Source organism: Aythya ferina (genome assembly GCF_964211825.1).
Source record: "Aythya ferina genome assembly, chromosome: 3".
Taxonomy (NCBI): Eukaryota; Metazoa; Chordata; class Aves; order Anseriformes; family Anatidae; genus Aythya; species Aythya ferina.
In genome coordinates this window covers 8,188,546-8,204,655 of record NC_140298.1, presented here as the reverse complement: position 1 = coordinate 8,204,655, position 16,110 = coordinate 8,188,546, and the positions used below count along the sequence as shown (strand labels likewise).

Below are 16,110 nucleotides of genomic sequence, written 5' to 3'. Positions count from 1 at the left end.
AAAGATGTGTTTGTTTTCCCCCAGAACGAGCCCCTTGCCTGGCTATATAAAAAAGATGATTCTGCTGAAACAATATGGGAGAGCTTTCTGCTTTTAAATGATCTAATTTCCATCTCCTTAGCTGAGTTAATTTAGTGCAGTAACATATGCATTTGTTTCCAAATACAGCCATTTGTAGATAGCACTTCCTCTATCACTCTGTCCCTGCCCCAAACAGATACAAGCAATGAACAGCACTTGGACGGGGCTCTTCTGCCATCTCCATGGCATCAGAAACTCCAGCAGCTTGACCCAGGGAGTGCTTTTCATCAGCTACAACCAGGGTACAAACTTCATTTTTAGTACATCTCAAAAGCCTTTTGGAGACTCAGCTGTGAGAGAGCCCCTGTGCCTCCACATGTCTCAAAGGGGCAGCACAGGTGGATGTGTCCTCAGGGAGGTCACTCAGTGTTTTCATCCAGGGTGGTTGATCAGCAGTGTGACCTTTCAAGGCTGCACAAGTGTCTATTCCTACCCACCCAACAGCTGGCCAAAGGCTGGGGAGAGCTGGAGATGGCCCCAGGGCTGCCCAATCTGCCTTATTAGGTGGCTAAAGTGGCCCCAGGTGAAGGGCTGGGGTATTTGCAGGTTTTTGCTGAGAGGGAAGAGCATGGTGCCTTCCTGGCAGAGTCCATGGATGCTGGAGGGAGCAATCTCCCCCAGGAGATTCATGGTGGCTCCTTGTAGGCTGCTGCCTTGTGTTGTCTTGAGTGCAGAGCTTGGCTGGCAGAGAAGGGTAGCAGGGGTGTGTTTTCGTCTTCTGTGTGTCTGGCCAGCAAAATCCACTTCTCCCTGAGGCTAGGAGCATCGATCCTCACAGCAAAGGGTAAGCTTTGTTTCTTTTCTTCCAAAGCTGTTCCCTCTGTGGCAGTAGGGCTGATGGTTTAGGAGATCAGAGAGTGTTGGTTGCTGTGTCAGGGGCCAGAGATAAGTGGAGAGGTTGCTCAGGAGATGTGTGTAACCTGGGTGTTAAAGCTGGAGGGGCAGAAAGCTCCAACAGAAAGTTGTATGACTGAAAATGATGGGGTGGTGGTGGTGTTTATGTCTGCGGGGTGCCTCAGGTGGGGGATAAGGATCTCTGTTTGCCTCTTTCTATTCTCAGATAGACAGCAGGCTAGGGAGTTGCCCTCTTTGCTGTATGATACCTGCAGTTGTGCTGAACCTGGTGGGAGTGCTTAGAGAACAGACAGTAAGTGTTCATGCAGACACTTGCAGGGTGAGGTACTTGATCTCTCTTTGCCTGATTTCTCTGCCCAGCTGACAGCAGAGCTGCTGGCATGATCCGTTTGTCTGAAGAGAAAAATATTTGCACTGTCTATCTCTAGCTGACTTGGGCCATCAAAGGTGAGCGTCTCCTGGAACGCATGTACCTGTTTCTTCTAATCAGCACCCGTATTAGATGCCTGGGGCAGCCTGAAGGGCAGACAATGAATTGCTATATCTGTCCCTTTCCTCCACGCTGACCTAAGCTCCTAGCTCTCAAGGTGCAGCCAGGGAGCAAACCCTGACTTGAGGGTGTGGACAGGGCTTACAAACCAAATATGTGCCTTCCTTTGCTTGTCTACTTGCTAAGTAGCTCCAGCAGCAGCTCCTGCCATGACCCTTGTACACAGGGCTTGTGTTGTGGGAGCCATAGATTCATATCGAGGTGCAGCCTTCACATTAAACTTAGCACACCTGGAACTCCCTTCTGACCAGCCAAAAAGATTCACATTCAGTAAATGCACTGCGACAGATCTAAACACTGCTTTACTGTCCAGTCACTGTTCCTCTAAACGGAAACCTGTGAGTCTTCTCCTTGTCTGGAAGAATAAGATAAGCTGCTCCCAGCTGAGAGGGGGAAGAAAAACTTTGTATTGAGTTCAGTCCTGTTCCAAAGCCTGCTATGCCACTTCAGGGGAGGGCATTAACCAGGAACCAACAAGCTAAACTTCATGATGCAATTAACACAAAGGCATCATCTTGCCTCTAAATGTATTCCTGTGATGGACGTTGCATCTTGGCCAGTGCTTAGTCTCCTGCAAGCCATTTGAGCAAGGGCAAGCTCTTTAAGGCTGGCAGGTAGCAGTGGGTTTTGGAGAGGAGCATTCACAAATGTGCAAGTTATTCCCTTTAAGGAAAAGTGTTTTTCTTTTCCCTTCTGCTCCCTGAGTCTCCAGCACCGCTGACGTAAAAATTATGAAGCATTTGTTTGTGCTTCTGTTTCTCGCTTTGCCAGCGCATGCAGCTCTTGGCACTGACAGCCTGCCTCTGCCCAAAACACTGAATTCTCATCTAATGAGATGAGCTGTTCTCCTCTTTGAGTCGTGCCTGAATAAAGCCCCATCAAATCTTGCTGCTGGCTGCTTAGAAACTCTCCTCAGGGCTTTACCAGGGCTGATGAGGATTCATGAGCAGGATCAAGCTGATGCTGAGTCCTGTGTCATGCTTGCAGGAGAGAAAATATTTTCTCTGAAGGAAAGGGACCTCTTTGCTTCATCATGTTTTTTAGCTCTAAGGTTTCTGAAGCCTGTCCAGTTACCAACCGCTAAACATTCCCCCATGCTTTTTGATGTTTTTTGGTTGCTGCATTGTTGCAGGAGGAGAGACAACAGCTCATAAAGGCAATCTGATGAGAGAAGGGAGACCTGTCTGTGACAGGCTGTGTCCTCGTTACCTGAGCCAAATCCAACTGGCAACCAGAAGACAACTTGCCTTGTCCTCCATTTTGACCAAAAAGATGGTGCAGGTGTCTTCATCCTGAAGAAGCAACAACAGCAACTAGTTCTACTGGTAGGCTCTGAGCTCCTGAAACATGGCAGGATGTACTTCTAGCCTAAGGAAACAATCATATTCCTGAGACCTGGGTTTTTGAATAAGTTTGTGACCTGGTTGATTATGAGTTATTAACAACAACGAAGCAGGGAGCTGTGTGAGGAGTGGTGGTGATGTGTCCGTGGAGCTGGATATGTTGGAGGAGCTGAGTCTGGGCTATGAACTTAGAGGCAGTGGCTGCACTCAAGGATGGGTCCCAAACAGGGTAATAGAAGAGGTGAAAGGCAAGTGCCTAGCCCAGGAAATCCGTGGCACTATCTTTTGGAGTCCTTTAAATGCCAGCCCCTCAGGTCCCCCTGACAGCTGGCTGGAAGAGAGCACGAGAAGACCCAGGAAGTAATGGCAGAAGCGGGGCACAGAGTGTGTTGCATTTAGTACTTCACAGGGCTTTCTCTTGCTCATACAAAACTGAAATATGTTCTCTTGGTTTCTAATTTAGCACTCAACAGATGTGCAACTGTTGACAGTAAAATGCCCATTAAAATTACTGTATCTCCAGCATTTCACCATAACAAGATTAACAAGATTAATTCCCGAGCAGAGCACTTGCCTTCAACACCCAAGGAAGCAAAACCAGTGCAATAACCAGACCTTTGCATGGAGTTCACACGTGTTTCCTCACCACAGGAAAAACAGCACCTTGAGACCTGCCTTGTGAGAGTCCCAGTGCTCCCTTCATTGCAGCTGGACAGGTGGACTGATGAGGAGGTATTAAATCTGTATGTAGCTTCTTCCTTACTTCAGCCTTCCCCCCTTTAATAGGGATGGGCATTTGGCTTGGGGGCCACCCAGTTGTCTCCAGCTTGGCAGTCCTGCAGAGGGATAACAATTCCCAGCACATATAAGTCTCCTCTCCTTTGCACACATCGACATTTGCTGTCCTAACATGCTGGCCCTGCTGCCCTCTGGCTTCTCTGAAGCTCACAACAACCCAGAAGGCATCAAAACAAGAATGACTCTCCACTGATTTTCACCTACTCTGGATGAAGCCTGAGATGTTCTCAAAACACGCTCAGCAATGCTCCTTGGTTTCTACTTTTCTTTTCTGCCTCAGTGCGAAGGTTAAAGAAGTGCCACTTTTGCCTGTAACGGATTTAAACAGGAGCGAAGCTCGAAGGGAGCCTTGCCAGCAAGCTCTGCTTTCCTACCCAGCAGGAACGAGCCACGTGGCAAATTGTTTGTTAAATTGAATCTCACATTTTGTGCTCCGACAGGAGCAGAACATGAGGCGCCACAATCACAGCCCCGGCCCCTGATTACCTGCCGCAGCGTGCAAGCAGTAAGCACTCGCAATTTGTGCTGCACAGCCAATTCATCTTTAAACTGAAGCGGCGTCTTAATTGTATCTGCTAACAGCCAGCTTCGATCAGAATTCACCCTGAGTCACTCCTGCCAGTCTAGCTGGGACCCCAGCACTCGCTTCTGCTGTTTAAGGGGCTCAGATGAGATTGTGTTTGTTATTTATGTATATGATCAGTGAAGCAGCTGTACAGATGCTTGGGGGCATTTATGTCACTTGATATTAAGTAGGAGAGAGGGCAGCTAGGATTTATGGCTTGGTGTGCAGCTCCTTCTTACAGCTTCTGCGTGATTTGGGCAGGGTTGGGCTTGTGGCTGGCAGAACTGGCTGGGAGCTGGGGAGGGCCTCATCTTGTGGTTTGCCAGCAACATCAGCCATGAATTTCAAGGTGTTCTGCAGTGCAGCTTTGGCTCTTGCTGGTGTAGAGGATGCAAATGTTGGCAGGTGGAGTAAGGACAAACCTGTTTTCCATGGCAAAAGTGGGTGCAACTGCCTGCGTGAATTTCCTGGTAGATGTTAAGCCCCTTCCCATTTTGTGGCAGGCTGATGCTAAATCTGCAGACTTTAGGGTTCGGCAGCTGAGTGCAGAACTGAATGTTTGTGTGTTTGTTTTTTTTTAAAAAAAAAAAAAAAAGTCTTCTTTTCTCCCTGTCCCACAGGTCCCAGAGAAGGACTTCCCTCTCCTGTCAGCAGCACTGACTCTTGGGGAACAGCATCCTGCACCAGGGCTGCTAGGAGGGAAACTCTGCTGAAACCTTTCTGAGCAGCAGCCTGATGAGTGCTACTGCTCTGAATATTTTTTTTTTTTTTTTTAATTGTCACTTTGGTTTAATTTGACATCAATTATTTGTCACACATTTCAGTAAGGTAATTTGAGTGTTGCGATGCACAACAGACTTGTAATCCTTATTCATGGTGGAAATGGCAGCAAAGCAAAGCACTCTGCTCCTTGCATAAGGCTTCATCGCTGGCAGATGGGGCTGCTGGGCGCAGGGACACAGCATGTCCCTGGGCTGTACCCTCCCATACCTGCTTTTCCAACCTGTTAAATCACACTGCAATAGCAGACAAATTACTCTGGTGGTTAGTGGTTAGTTGACGAGATTTTTCTCTATTACTGCTTCAGCTCAAGTGCTACGATGAAGCGAGGGGGGTGAAATTAATTCGATACTCTCCTGGACAATAATCACCTGGCTATGCAAACCCTGCTGCCAGATGTACTCCTTAAAATGCCTCTTTGGTTTAGCATCTCTGAACAAAGCACTTCAGCTCCCCGTGCAAACTGCTTGCTGTAAGTACAGCTCAAAGGCTTCAGAACGGTTATTAGCAAGGAAGAACCTAGTGCAGTAACTGAAGAGAGGCTCTGTTGGAAGAGATGTTAGAGAGTCTAGGATTTGCTGCACTGCCCTGTGAGCCATGTAAGAAAATGACAAGTGCTGGGGGACACGGGCCACCTTGCAGCAGGGAAACTGCACCAGGTGGCCATAGTGCCCAGCTCCTAATTCCTGTATGAGCCTTGGCTCCCTCTCACATCACAAGTGAGGCTTCCTGCCTACTGAATGGAGACTTTCTTGCTGCTTGGTGCATGAGGAGCCTTTCCCTGGCTGCTTTTTCCTCTGGGAACAGGAAAGGCAAAAGTTCTGGTGCTGCCCTGCAGGCTCAGAGCAAGTCACTTTGCTTTGGCTCCAGCACAGCTTGGAAGTCAGAGTCCCACCAGATAAATAAAGCTGCTCAGAGATTTCCTTCTTCCCCGCTCTGCCAGTGTCTCCTGATGACAAATGATGTGCCGTAGCCCTGTCCTCTGCTAAGTTTGCTTCTCTGTGGGTTTGTCTTCGTGTGCTCTCTTCCCTGCTCCTGCATGTGCCGTCCATTGCAGCCCGGCTTCCCTAGCGCTGATCAGCTGAAGCCTTTCTCTGTGTTTTCTTTTTTCCTCTGATAAATCACTTCATACAGTACCCAGCTCCCCACCCTGCCCATGACCTCTGCAATGGCCACAGGCCTTCAGCCTGTGATTTCTTTTGCTCCTCGCCTCCTTTCAATTTGTCTTTTATGCCTGAAACCTGACCATTTATCAGTTGGTGAGAGCTGCTGTGTGGGAAGCCAGGCAGATATTATAATAAATAAGGTTTCTACTAGATGAGGGTAAATACTAATTTTGGCACAGAACCTGACCCTCCTTCCTCCCCCCAGCAGCAGCTTCACGCAGGTACCCTGAAGTTGTATTGATACCTTCTCCAGTCTTAGTTTGATTTTAGGCCCAAAACACCTTGTTAGAGTTAATCAAAAGAGTAAATGAACCACTTCACTTTGCAAATCCCAGCACAGAAAGCCATGGGGTTTAATTTTCACTGCCACTTGCAGGAGTCCTGTTGTGGTTGTGCTGCGGTCACCATGCTGAGCCCACGCAGTGTGCTGGGAATGGGGTGCCTTCAGTGCACCCTTTAAATGCCTTGGGTGTGTGGGCAGGGTTTAACCTGTGGATGTTGGATGGAGAAAGCCAGGAGCAAGAAATGCTGGGCTTCTGCACTACTGCAATGCAGCTGTGTGGTTTGTCCATCCTGCCTAGGGCCTGACACCTTTGGAGCAATATCACAGTCCTGAGGCCCAGACATTGGTGGCTTCTCCAAGCAGACGGGATGAAGGCTCAACAATATGTGTAAGGCAAAATAACTTGGTCACCCTATTTGCGTTTTTCTCATGCCAGGCTCCAATATACAGAAGAAACGTTGGATGGAGACCAGAGGAGTTTGCAATTAACACATTAAACAGATCGACCGATGGCAGGATCAAAAGCGCTGCAGCCAAAAGCGGAGTAGGAAACGAGCCGCACGTGTGATGTGACCGTGGCTCTGTGCTGATGGCTTGATTTATGCAAACTTTAAAGGCCCATAGGAAGCTGATGCTGCCGTGTAAGTTCCTTCTCTTTTTTTCATGTAAACTGCTTCCCCCGGTCTGGCACCAAGCAGATAACTTCTCTCTCCTCCGTGTCTTTTTATAACCGTTTAATCTGCAGTATCTGATTCCTGCCTGTGCTGCGTACTCACTCTCTGCTAAGCAAGCTTTTGTATGTCTGCCAGGCAGAATTTTGTTGACAGAAATCACTTTGTCACCAGTCATGTGTATGCCTGATGAAATGCTTTTAACTGACAGAATGCTTTTAGTTGCATGAATTTAGTCAAATATATGATATTAAGTGGATTAAAACATGAATTTTGACAGAGGTTTTCCTCTGAGGAAAGAAGTTCATTGATCTTCTTTGAAGTGTGAGGGAACCATGAGGCCAGTTGTGCTTATTCTTAAAATTAATGTTATTCTTAAAATTGCTACAGTATGTATTGGGGCATGATGAAGTAAGGGAAAGTTGTGCTAGAGCTTAGCAAATTCACCAAGGAGGGAGGTTTGGGACAAGAGGCTTTCCATGAGACGTGGCACTGCCCGTGGTCTGGCTTATGTGTGCTGTCCCTGTGCCCCTCACTGGTGAAAGAGGAGACTTCCCCCCCACCCCATATAATTTTCAGGATGGAGAATGGGTGTCTGGCAAAAATGTATGTATTTCCACCTTTTCTGTAAGACTTTTTTGTGTTTCATGATCAGCTCTTCCTTTTCCTTGTGCAGGCGTAGCTTCTGCTTTGTGGGTAGTATTCCTAAGGCAGGTGCATGCTCTACTTCTTCTGCTACAGCATGTTTAACTTCTTTTGTTCGGTGGTAGAAGAAATAGGTTTGGGGGGAAGGAAGGAAGGAGAGGAGTTCTTATTTCTTATGACCAGAGATCAGTGACTGAAAACACCGCTTGCTTTTGTGATGAAGGTCCCTAAAGACATGCAGCATGTCTTCCAACATCAAAAAGCCTCAATTCTATATCTTGGGTCCAGCTGGCTGATGGGTGCAAAGGGAGGGACCCCCAGCGTTGATATCCATTGGGGTATTGCATGCCACTATAATAATGGCCAAATTATTCCTGGTATGCCTTTGGTAGCCTTCAGATGAGGTTCTAGAAGTCCTTTTGCATAAGGGGATAAATACCAGCCTGCAGTGGCAGAGCAGGGAACACATGGGCAAGGGGTGCCTAAGAAAGTAATGCTGTTCCCTCCGAGCTGCAAGCTGGTATTTGTATAAGTAAAGCATGAAAAATGCCACCAGGTATGTTTGGGAAGTAAAAACTAAAATAAGCCTTCACGCTTCTTTTAAGTTTACTACTAAATTTTTATATATATACATAAAAATGTGTGTCATGCTGGTGCTGCTTTCCATTAGGGTGGCTTTTCTTTTGCCAACTGATTTGTCTCTAAAATAAACAACCAGTGTTGAAATTAAAGCACATTAATGTAGCTGATTTGTAAATAAAAAGCAGAGTTAGCCAGGCAGAGCAGAAACATAAATAGAGAGACCAAATGTTATAATGCAAGAGGTTGATCCTATTTAAGAAAAGACTGTTATCCCTCTGCGTGCTCACAGGAACAGAGCAGTAGGTTCATGGGCTGGTGGTGTACCAGAAATGCCACTGCAAGTATTTAGAGAACATTGAGTATTCAAATCAGACTAAAGAGCGTTTTGGAGGTCTGTGGTTCATGGCAATTATCCACTTGGAGAGTCTTCCTGGAAATAATCTGAAGACAAATTTTTCTTTGCCCGGTGTATTTTGTTGGTTGTTTTATAATTGCATTGTGAATCCCCCTAGGAGTGGGGAGAAGGGAGTTAAACCTCCGTTTCTTCCCCTGAAAAATGTCTGAATTCATGGAGGTGGTTTGAAGTTTTAATAACTTGTGACGCAGAAGCAAAGAGGATACAGTCACCGCCACCCAGTTTAGGGGATGTGGCTGATCATCACTGCTTTCCTGCAAGGAGAGCTTTGAATAGGCATTAAGGCAGATTATTCAGCTCAGTGTGCTTGAGCCATGCAGGAAAGTGACGGAAGAATTAATTGACACCTGGATGTGTCAGGGATGGGAGCGGTGACAACAGATGATAAATGAAAGGCGCAGCACTGAGAGCAGGTGTATGCGAGAAGGACAACATGATAAATGTGAGTCCTGATATTTGCAGTGCCTGGGAAAGCACTCCCTGTCTGAATTGAGTTCAGTAACTGCAGGGATGTTGGAGGTATGATGGTGACTTGATTGATTTAATTAGCTCTCATTAATGGCACTGAAGATGGTTCAACAACAAGCAAAGGAGAGTCTCACTAAAGCGTTGCATGTTAATTGCTTGATGATTTGTGTTATGGGATGGCTTTTTTGCATAAGTACAAATTAGATGGGGAGCTGTTTGGAAATATTGATGCCTACCCTTGTGAGGAGCAGGGGCTGTCCTTCCCCTGGCAGCACGTGCTCCATGAGCCCCACACGTGTCTGTAGCCTCGAGCCAGGTTCTGGCCACAGCTCGCATTGCTCCTTCCCTGCTGCTGCGTGCCCAAGTGAGTAGGAGGGAACTTGCAAATCCATACCCTTGTTAAAGCTTATGAATTATTCTTTTGATCTGCATTCTCTAGGAAGAGTGAGGAAGCCGGCCCAAGTAAAATTAGAATTGTCCCTACTGCTAAATCTACTTGAATTTATATATATGTAACAAAACCTTTCTCGTAATAGTGCTTTTAAAATTCAATTCGGTGCTTTTTAAAATGACAGACTTTGGTCAAAAGCAAATTTCCTTCCCATGCTTTTTATTCTGCATAATAAGGAGCTAAACCTGGTATTGCCTTACTCACGTGGGAGTTCCCTGCCTCTACCTTAGGTCTCAGAGCTGGTTATAACCTTGCACGTTTGACATGGCATTCTCTGTGCCAGATACACGCTTTGTGCTGAGCTCTTTCAAAGGTCTTTGCTGTCCTCGGGAGAGATCAGTCTGTCATAAACTGGTGGTAAGGCTCTTGTACTGGAGAAGGGCATTTGAGGCTGTGCTGCAGCCCCAAAGGGGTGGTATTGCCACCTTAGGGAGGTGCTGGGGAGGGAGGCTGGCTGACACTGCCTCGAGGTGGAGAGAATGCAGTTATTTTTGTGGGTGAGAAGAAATGTGAAGTGGCACTTCTCTTTGTGGTAGAGGAAAAGCAGGTTGTGTGTTTATGGATGCAGCGTGGAGCAGACACATCTCCTACAAGCTGCACCTTGTGATTACCCAGGTCACCGACGTTCATTCAACCTGCGGCTTTAGCATCGTGATGGCGTTACGAAATTCTAAGGTGTGGACTTCTTTCACACTGAAGCGAGACAAAATAAGTGAAAATGCTGAATCTCTGAAGAGGCAAAAAACACTTTGTTTTCATTTTGTTCTAGCTTTTTACTCAGTCAGGGTGGAAACGGGGATGGGACCACAAGTGATGTGGGTGGATTAGCTGTCATCTGCTGGCGAGGGTCTGAGTCCGTGAGGACAACTGACTGGCAGGAAGGAGGAATCTCTCCCCCATACTATTTCAAAGGCTAGACATTTGGGTGGTGTTAGGGGATTTTGCTATGTTTTAACCAATGTGCCCTTCTTTGTGTGAAACGACAGGATCTCTGCACAAAATCCTGGGCTGCTCTGGGGAGAAAGGGGGGGGGGGGGGGGAAGATCTTTGTGACTAGCACCACTGAGCTTCCTGAGGTGTAACCCTTTGTCAAACAATTATTTTCTAAAATACAGTCCCTCAGCTCATAGATTTGATGCAGAGATAAAAAAAAAAAAAAACAACCTTCAGATGTTGTCTCTTATATGCTGTGCCTTTTCTACACCCAACATGAAAGCCAGGCTTTTCCTGAAATTGTCTCCTGTCCTGTTTAAATCCTATGGAGGATTTGTTTTAATAATAACTTTTCTAAAGAAGTTAGTTTCATTATCTGAGAACAAAAGGGTCCCTGCCTTTTCAAATGCACAGCCTGCCACATGACAGACACCCTCTCCAAGCAGGAAGGGTAGGAATCCTGTTGCTCCTGACCTACAGAAGATGTTTGAGAAAGACCTTGGCCTTTAGTGCCACTCAAATGCTGGTATTAAAAGCCCTGACCTGATGTTTCCAGCTGAGCAAAACTCTTTGTGGTTGAGGAGGGGGATGTTACTTGTTCTTCTGTCAGCTGTGTCTGGGGAGCTCTTAGCCATTTTGATAAGAAAACCAGAATTCAGGATAAGCAAGCTGTGACGGGCCAAACATAAATATCGTATCTTGATTGTCTGAGAGCTGGGTGTCATATTGCAACTATCCCACTGAAAATAACTTATGAAAGGATTGTGTTGTGCATTAAGCTTCTACCAAATTACAAACAGCCTTTTGTAAAAGCTTTTTGACTGTACTGCTATTCAGCTGTCTGCAGGTGAAACCCATAAAAGAAGCCTGTTGCAGTAAAAACCTTTATTTTCCATTGTTAGGCAGGGGAAAAAAAAATGGAGGGACCAAAGGCTTTGGTCTACTCCCTAATGTAAGTAGGAAGGCTGTATCTGCATCATGCTCTGTCCTTCAAAAGTTGTCATGACTTTCTTCTGAAGAATGAAGGAAACTGGCCTATTGGCTCTGTGAAGGAAGCTGACTTCTTCTGGGCTTTTACTTACCTATTGCTGAGGCTCCCTGGCCTTTTTTACTTTCATTGAATGGGATAACAAAAACACAAAGTCAGACGTTTCAGTAAACTAACTCTTGGCTTGGTGTTTGTGAATCTGGTTACACTGAACATTTTGCCCAACATGTTTGTCTGCAGTTTTTTCACACAATCCTCTTTGAACACTTGTTGAGGGCTTTTTCCCCTCAATTTCCTGGAATACGGATAAGGTTGATGTGCCTCCACCATTATGCTCCACTTCCCATATTGAATGTGTTCCTAAAAGCTTTACAGATTTAATAACAGCCGAGCATGGTGGCGTGTGCTCGGAGCAGCACAGGGGGAGGCCAATTGAAGAGGGAAGAAAAGCTAAGAGCTGCAATTCTGCAGAAAGTGTTCTCCCTTTGCATTGGGCCCAGTCTTTCGCAGGGAAATCTTTTTTCACTTGCTGGAGACACAAGCTCCAGCTAATTCTTGCTGTGATGCTACCAATTTTACCGCAGCAGTGGCACTCATGGAATTGCTCAGCAGTAGGGCAATGACTTGCCACCAGCCTCGACGCCCCAGCCATCAGATCCAATTTTCCCTTCCTCCTACCGAGCCTCAAGCCACTTTACAAAGGTCTAAAATGAATTCATATAGCACTGATCTTTAATAGCACCAAGGCTGCTGTGCCCCCATGGCCTTTCCCTCGTGCATCTGAGGGTTGTCCATCTTTAGGCTGGACGTCAGGAGGGGGTTCTTCACAGAGAGGGTGGTTGCACACTGGAACAGGCTCCCCAGGGAAGTGGTCACTGCACCGAGCCTGTCTGAATTTAAGAAGAGATTGGACTGTGAACTTAGGCACATGGTCTGAACTTTTGGGTAGACCTGTGCGGTGTCGAGAGTTGGACTTGATGATCCTTAAGGGTCCCTTCCAACTCAGGATATTCTATGATTCTATGATTCTATGTTGTTTGTTCCTGTGGAAGAAGGGCAACAAATCTTAGTCTTGTTCCTGCTCTTAGTCCCTGCAATGTTATTTTTCAGGCAGAAGTTCTTGGGACACCCGATACCTCCCGTGAGGATGTTCACAGGCCCTGTAGTGTGCTTCTCCAGGAGACTGGGATACTCGGCAGCTGTCAGCATGGCTGTGACAGATCTGGCTCTTCAGATGCAACTCGGCCCTTGAAGTAAGGGATGATGATGGAAGGTTCACAACTTTAAAACACAGAAAAGGTCAATGCTAATTCAAAATATTTCACCATGCTTATTTCCCAGCTCTAGAGAAACTCATACTTCTTACTAAGCCCTATTGCAGTGTCCCCTGCACGTAGATCAGGGCTGCTAGGTCCTTGGTTAAGTCTTGCTGGAGAAGCATTAGATCAATGAGAAAAGTGGCTGGTGTCAGGGATGCTGACAGGCGTAGGCATCATGCTGTCATCCAATTTTTGAGTAAGGAAAGACCCTTGCTAGGAGAGCTCTCCGAGAGCACTTAGGCACTCATTGCCTGCTGTCAAGAAGCTGGCTGCCAAATCAAGGAGGTGACAAAAAACCAATTGAAAGTCACTGCAGGGCTGGCCAGCAGAGAGGGAGCTGGATGAATGTTTGCTTTGTGTGGCAATTCTGTTCCTTCAGTGAACCAAGGGAAAAAGGTGTGTGCTCCTGCCTTCACAGCATGCTCTTCTGGAGCATGGCAAAGCCCTGAGTCTGCTGTAGTTAATGCATTGTTAGCTTGTCATTACTCAGGTCACCCAAATGTTGGTGCTCCTACCATCTCTGTCTGTTACCGTAATGTACAAAAACACAAGTGTATGGGTACTAAAGGCTTGTTTGGTGCTGTACCGAGCCCTGTGTGATCATGTACCTCCAGCCCAGCTGCCCAGCAAAGCAGGGAGGTTTGTAAATCCAGCTTGGGTACCCACAAGGAGGCTGTTAAGGGATGTGCTCCTCCCAGGACCAGCACACGGGGAGCTCAGAGGGCACGTGCATGGAATTAGAGACCTAAAGTTTCAAGTCATATATGAGCTCTTTTTTTTTTTATTTTTAACATTTAAACCTTATAGGGCTCTGATTTTATTTTTTTTCTTCCCCCATCTCCTTCCTCTTTAAAATGTCTGCTGTTGTGTACTGATCACACACAAACAAAGCTGGCCAAAGCCCATCCTTACTCTTGAAGCTGTACCTCAAACTCTAGCAACAGAAAAGCCCCGACCTGTGTTGTAGAGCTTGGCATTATACAGAGCTAGCCTGGATTTAGTTCACCACCCATGTTTTGAGTGTGCTGTGTGTCTAAAAGGAAGCCTCAGGTCTTTCACGGAGGCAGTGTGCTGTGCAGTGACCTCTAACACCCGGCTGTGTTTTAGTGCAGTCTCAAAGCACTTCACAAAGAAAGAAGCAGCAGCACCATTTTAAGGAGGGGGATGGCTTAAAGTTGAAGCAAGCCAGGTGCCAAACTCACAAATAGAAGCTGAACCTCCAGCTGTGCCCTTGCCTGGGGGTGTTTTTATCTTTTTTCTTGCAAAGGGTGTCTTGATCTATGTAGACTCTTTCTGTACCATTCAGATGCATAAGCCTTTACACTGTGAAAAAATAGTCACCTCTCCTGGAAAACATTGTGACCCAACCTCCAGACTACCACCCAAACTGAGGTAGTGTGCCACATCTGGGGTGGCATCACCTGATGCTGCTAGCAGGGTGGGTACCACTGATCTGAGGGAGCAACAGTGGCAAGGGAAAAAACTTGGTGTTGACATCTGTCTCTTTCCTTTTTTATTTCTTTCTCTAATGAAATACATCCATCTCAACTGATGATTTCAGAAAAACAAAGCAGGGGATGGAAAAGGACAGCAGGCTTTTCCAAATGGAATGGAATTTTTCACAGGAAGTGGAAATGAAGTTGGATTGCAGTAAAAATCTCAATGCTCAGGCTGGGCGTCAATGCCAAAAAGGCTGGGCATTTTTGATGGATGTTTGCTTGTTTTCCCTCAGGAAATGTAAGATCAGAGCTGCCTCAAAAGAGGCAAATAGCGGTGTCTTAGTGTATCAGCATGCTGAGAAATCTCTGGCCTCGCTGAATGCAGTGTGTCCTCACGAGGCAGGTGGTGCTTTGTGGTCGTGTGGCAAATAGGCAGCTGGAAGGAACTGAGCGAAATGAGTAGGGGGTAAAGAGAAGCAGCTCAGCACCAGGGCATGCAGAGGAAGCCCGAGGGTTTGGCACAGGTCTGTGAAAGCTTGGCTCTTGGGATCACAGCAATACGCTGCCTCAGCTCGGCTTCTGAAGGTCCAGGGAGGAGCATGTGAATTCTGCACGCATCAGTGGCTGGCATAATTGAAATCTGCACTAAAATATAAATTAACGGAGGGAAAGTGTTCCTCCTTTTTCCATCTGAGCTATTTGCTTCAGCTTTATTACCCGAGATGGTAGTAAGGAATGGTCTTGTTGATTGAACGTCCTAGACCAAGTGGGGGGTGGGACCCCAATATCCATGACGCTGGTGAACAGAAACCTCTGGTGTGGGTTCAGAAGAATGTTTCCTAAAATGGAGGTAATAATCATCACAGAGCATTTAAAATTGCTCCAACAAATGGCACACAATACCTGCCTTGTTTTTCTTATAATTAACAAGGACAATGCTCTTAATTGGACAAAGAAGCAAGAGGCCCTGATTCAGCAGCACACTTGTGAATTCCAGCATGCAAGAAGTTCTCTGGAGCCAAAGAGAGGATGTTCCCTTGGCTACAGAGGGATATGTTTAAGTGCTTTTCTGGACAGAGGCCATCAGGAGTCAGGTAGAAGGACTCACAGATGCAAAGCTATTAGAGTAGTAAAGCTGCTTAGCTAATGGTCTTACTGAATGGGATCCTCATTTTGTGAACTGAGACAGGAACAGGAAACAGCAGGCTTGTGGTCAGAGGAATAGGGCTCTGCGCATCTCCCAGCAGAGAGACAGGCCCAGGATGATGGCATGGCTCTTCTTTAATTAAATGTTTTAGCTTGCGGTGTGTCTTAATCTCACAATGTGTCTTAATTTTATGGGATAATGTGTCTTGTTCGGCTTGCTGATGGGTTCTGCAGAAGCTGTAAGAGTTAAGCCCGTCCCATGTTATTTACTGAAATGTCAGAAGTTTCTATTCTGTTATTCCAGCAGTTGTCTTGTTATGGCTCTGAGAGAGCCTGTGAGCAGCATTCCAGATACAGGCTCTAAAAAGGACTACATAGTTTTATTGGTCCCATTTGAAAAATTACATTCCCACATCTCCTTAAAACAAACAAAAAAACCTGATCTTCATCTCCTCCCACTTGGCATTTGCAATATTGCCAGCTTTGTACACCACCTAATTACAATACCAGGGCAATAATATTTCATTTGGACTAGCAAGGGGCTGTCAGTTCCCCAGAAAAGCAAGGGAATTGTGTTTTTCCACCTTCAGCAGCAGGAAAGGATGCTGCTATGCAGGCTCTTTGGGGGTCAA

The 16,110-nt window shown here is 46.3% G+C and overlaps 1 long non-coding RNA gene across 2 annotated transcripts; it reads left to right on the top strand.

The window, feature by feature from the left end:
• Positions 1–385: 385 nt before the first annotated feature.
• On the top strand, positions 386–14,777 carry LOC311433556. 2 transcript variants are annotated; one of them, XR_014690817.1, is made up of 6 exons: positions 386–865; positions 2,619–2,811; positions 3,481–3,561; positions 4,813–5,020; positions 6,858–7,062; positions 12,689–14,777. It is a non-coding gene; the product is annotated as an uncharacterized lncRNA (long non-coding RNA). The 2 variants fall into 2 exon arrangements; XR_014690818.1 differs by having other exon boundaries at positions 388–865; positions 12,685–14,777.
• The last annotated feature ends 1,333 nt before the right edge of the window (positions 14,778–16,110 follow it).